This window comes from Macrobrachium rosenbergii, chromosome 54 (genome assembly GCF_040412425.1).
Source record: "Macrobrachium rosenbergii isolate ZJJX-2024 chromosome 54, ASM4041242v1, whole genome shotgun sequence".
NCBI lineage: Eukaryota > Metazoa > Arthropoda > Malacostraca > Decapoda > Palaemonidae > Macrobrachium > Macrobrachium rosenbergii.
The window spans coordinates 15350103-15355102 of NC_089794.1; the positions used below are offsets into that span (position 1 = coordinate 15350103).

The 5000-nt window shown below is 41.0% G+C and overlaps 1 protein-coding gene across 6 annotated transcripts in view; it reads left to right on the forward strand.

Annotated features, from left to right (window-relative positions):
• The window catches only part of LOC136834774 (uncharacterized), a 660322-nt gene that overhangs the window by 37623 nt on the left and 617699 nt on the right, over window positions 1-5000 (forward strand). The gene's annotated exons all lie outside the window — the stretch shown is intronic.

Consider the following 5000-nt stretch of genomic DNA (forward strand, 5'->3'; position numbering starts at 1 on the left):
GTAAATATTGCTGGAGAAACATCTGGAAATCACTTGTCTAGCATGAGGGGGAGATTACAGTTGGACCAGCTTGTATTATGTAGAGATTACCGGTCAGATATCTGGAGATTAATGTTTGTTTAAGTGAAAATTACTTTGTCAGTATATGGAGATTACGGCTGATGTCATATTACGGGTGAAGATTACCTGTCATTATCTGGGAATCATTGGTGGAGCATGGAAGTGTACAGTTGGACCACGCTGAGATTTCTGCTTAAATAGGCGAAGATTGCTATTGCAATATGTCGTGATTATTGATGAGGTACCATGAAGTTTTTGAACTGGTGAAGATTCACTTCTCTCTATAATCTCCTTTTTAATTTTCTGAAAAAGAAAACTATTGAAATGGCTATTTGTCTGTCCGTCCGCACTTTTTCTGTCCACCCTCAGATCTTTAAAACTTTTGAGGCTAGAGGGTTGCAAATTGGCATGTCGATCATCCACTCTCCACTCATCAAACATACCAAATTGCATCCTTCTAGCTTCAGTAGTTTTGATTTTATTTAAGGTTAAATTCAACCATGACCGTGCGTCTGGCACCGCAACAACACAGGCCACCACACCCGGCTTAGAGTTTCATGCAGCGTTATACGCTACTTCGGCGCATTTTTTACTTGTTTATATATTATAGGGTGACGGAAAGACGTGAAGGATAAGGCCTAAGATGGAATAGGGTCGTAAGGTCATTAAATATCCCTCGATGAATTAGTGGGCTTTGTAAAGTTCGCCGGAAGATTACATCCTAGAAAGTCCTGCGGGTATCCTTCGCTGGAGTCGCACATTTTGTAGAACTTCTCTGATGACCAGTTCAGGAAATTGCCGTAGGACAGTAAATCCAGACCTACAGGATATTAGACCTCCATTGTCAAGGCGCCATGGGAAAAGTTGTACAGGAGTCCTTCGTTTAAACCGTAGCCTTAGCAGGATTTTGCAGAAGGCGTCTTCAGCAAATTGCTGCAGGACACGACATCCGTGTGACATGTAGGATACTATAGTTGGTTGTGGAAGAGGGCGGGGAGTTGGGGGGGTGGGTTGTTGTACAGGATAGGCTACCCTTCATCAAAGTCGCAAGATTTCGCAGAAATCCTTCTGGAAATAGCTGTAGGATATAAAGCCAAAAACTCCACGCTGGATCCAGGGACCCCTTGGCCCCCCCCAATGTCCCTAACAAAAGGGTGCTCGTGAGAGAATTTGGACAGGTGAGACTTTTGAAAGGATTTGCAAGTATCATAAAGACAACGAATGATGAGAAAGATCTTTAACGAGGTCACGATTCGAATAAAAGCCTCATGACTGGCAGATCTTGTGAAGGATACCTCTCCAGGTTGGTTCCTTTCATCCTTTGATCGGCCTGTCATCCTACTGGGTCCATCCCAGTAGGCCTACGTTGAGCCCGGTTTGTATAGTGACTTCTATATTTCTTTGTTAATCGCAGCCGGACTTCCTTGAAATCAATATGGTTGTTATTTGTATTTTTTATCGCATTCTCCTTTTCGTTTATTAATTTTTTCATTCACTGTTTATCTTTGAATATGGCCCTACGTATGGCCTACGCATTTGTAAGATTATAATGTATATTTATTTTGAAATATGGGCCGATTTCGTGCTCATTTTTTTTAAATGAAGGCCTTCACAATTTTCTGCCTTTCGTTAGCGCTGAGTTTTATTTTGCTCCATGGATGCAATTTTCACATTTATTTTTTTGATCGAACAGACTTACAGAAACTTTTTTCCTATGTATAAGACAAAATCATTCTTGCATATAAAGATTTGCCTACAATACAGCTTTTTAAGCACCCCAAGAACTTTTTTTTTTTTTGTCTGAGCAAGGCAGTACTGTTCTCTCTCTCTCTCTCTCTCTCTCTCTCTCTCTCTCTCTCTCTCTCTCTCTCTCCTAAAAGTAGGCTAAAGATCTTCCCTCGACCTCAGATGCGTGAGAGGAACTGGAATTTCGGCCCATATGCAAAAATGATCATTACCCAGATTGCAGACTCCCACAAGCTTCTGTCTATAATCACGGTGGCTTATCTTCTCTTGAGATGAGCTCCCAGAACTCTGTCTCTCTGCCGGGGGAAAAAATAACAAAGAGCAAGAAAACCTGTCTGGGATTCAGTGTGTATGTGCGTATGACCACTTTTTTGCTGTCGCTAATTGGTGATTGATGTGTGTCATCTGCATGGCTACCTGGGCATCCAGGTGATGGAAGGTCGACTGGGCCATGTCGGATAATGTGGATCTTTGGAATACCCGAGGGTTACAGAGACAGTTCGGGTCTCTGGAAGGCCTCTCTAAAAGGGGTTATACAGCTCTGGCTCTAGAAGGCCTGTAGAATTGCAGAGAACAAGGAGACATACTTGTCTTTGATTTTTCTAGATATTCCATGGAAGATAAAGACGTCGGGTATTGGCAGTCTGGACAGTCTAGTTTTCCTATTTGTAGATTCCGTGGAAGAAAATTATAAGATTCCTCCGGGCTTTGGATATCTACATTTTCCAGGAATTATTATTGCTGGATATCTTTGATTTTCTCTACATGATTTTTTTAGCCCATTGCTGAAACTGTATTTATTAGTTTCCATTTAGTTTTCCTATTGATTCTGAAATAAACACAGGTGTCTCTCATTTCTTTCGTTGTTGAAGATCTTTAGCTTACCTGTGTTTACCTCAATACAATGAAGGATTTGAGAGGTTTGACCTGTAACCTCAGACCAAACACAGTGCTTAGAAAACTGCAACGGATCTTTAGAGGCTCTTGTTAGCCGAAGTGGGTCATGGTGGCGCCCAAAAAGGAACACAAAGTTTGTGAGTTCCTTGAAAAGGACCTGCCTACCTTCAGAGCGGCTTTTCTGTACTGCCAGAGCGGCATTCCAGTACCAAGTAGAGGTCGTCTTTGGCCCTTCGGAGGAGGCCAGCGTTTTCGGTATCTAGTTTTCGGTACCTTCCAGGGCTACTGGGCGTGGTGTCGCCGGTGAACTACCGGTATAGTAAGTTTTTGGCTTGGTTTTTGGGACGTATGGGCTGGGATGCCGCCGGTGTCTGGAAGGCACCTCCTGGAAGTGTCTGGTAACTGGAACGTCGGAAGCCCAGGGGATCTTCCAGGTCGAACCCCGTAGTCAGCAAAGGGTAACAAGAGGTTAGGCTAAATATGATGATGTGGTGATGATGGACTTGCGTGTTGTGTCCTCTCTCTCTCTCTCTCTCTCTCTCTCTCTCTCTCTCTCTCTCTCTCTCTCTCTCTCTCCTCAAGCAGTGCCAAAGGTAATTCTTAATTGTCTTTTGCTGTTGGCTCTTGTCACAGTTTTCAGGAGAATCTCTCTCTCTCTCTCTCTCTCTCTCTCTCTCTCTCTCTCTCTCTCTCTCTCTCTCTCTCTCTCTCTCTCTCTCTCGCTCTCAGGCATTACCAAAGATAGGTCTTAATTGTCTTTGCCACTGACTCTTGTAAGACTGTTTGTAGAGAAGCTCTCTCTCTCTCTCTCTCTCTCTCTCTCTCTCTCTCTCTCTCTCTCTCTCTCTCTCTCTCTGGGTTGCCAGTGGTCAATCCTTCGGATGTCTTACGGTGCGGACATTTTTGTTGGCTGCCCGTTGGTCTGTCCGTGATTGATGTCTTTACCTGGTTGAAGGGGCCTCGCGTCCAGAAAGGCATTTATGTTAATCATCTGACTTCGTGTTGTCAGTTTATGAATTTTGCATTACATTCCACAGTGATCGCTTTTGTTATTTTTGTCTGATGTCGTGTCGGGCAACATGTCTCGTTTACATTTAACAGTTAATTATTATTATTATTATTATTATTATTATTATTATTATTATTATTATTATTATTATTATTATAACCTATTTAGCAGGGATGTGCAGGTTTACGAAGGGCAATCCTTCAAGCGACCAATAATAATAATAATAATAATAATAATAATAATAATAATAATAATAATAATAATAATAATAATAATAATAATAATAGCTTGGAAGGAGAACCTCTTTGAGGCAAACTTCGTTGAAAAGTATGACATACAGTGTGCCATTCTTTTTAACGAAATAATAATAATAATAATAATAATAATAATAATAATAATAATAATAATAATAATAATAATAATAATAATAATAATTTACATTTAATCTTTGTTGATATACAAGTTCTGTATTCCATTAAGAAACCTACCAGTGTATAATTAGTTGTTCCAACCTACACTACAGAATCATTGTGACCTTCATAAGGCATTTCTTTTTTTCGAAAATGTTTACGTTCCTCCAAAATATTATAAGGTTCTCTTAATAAGATCAAAGACTTGTAACCTTCAAAATGGCGCATCCTCCAAAATGACATGAAGTCCTCCAGAAAAGAAATAAAATCGATATAGACCTCGAAAACATGACGTGTATTATATCAGAAAGACATGCAATCTTCCAAAAAGACGTGCAGTCTTCCTAAAAGACATGCAGTCCTCCAAAAAGACATGAAGTCCTCTTAATAGATATGAAGTCCTCCAGAAAGACATTAAGTCCCTCAGAAAGACATGAAGTCCTCCAAAAAGACACGAAGTCCTCCAAAAAGATATGAGGTCCTTCAAAAACACTTGAAGTCTTTCAGTAAGACATGCAGTCCATCTAAAAGACAAGCAGTCGTCCTAAGCTACATGCAGTCCTCCAAAAACGCCAAAGTCCTTCGAAAAGACGCGAAGCCCTCCAAAAAGACATGGAGCCCTTCAAAAAGATATGAAGTCCTCCAAACAGACATGGAGCCCTTCGGAAAGCCACGAAGTCCTCCAAAAAGACGTGGAGCCCTTCAAAAAGATATGAAGTCCTCCAAACAGACATGGAGCCCTTCGGAAAGACACGAAGTCCTCCAAAAAGACGTGGAGCCCTTCAAAAAGATATGAAGTCCTCCAAACAGACATGGAGCCCTTCGAAAAGACACTAAGTCCTCCAAAAAGACATGGGACCCTTCAGAAAGATATGAAG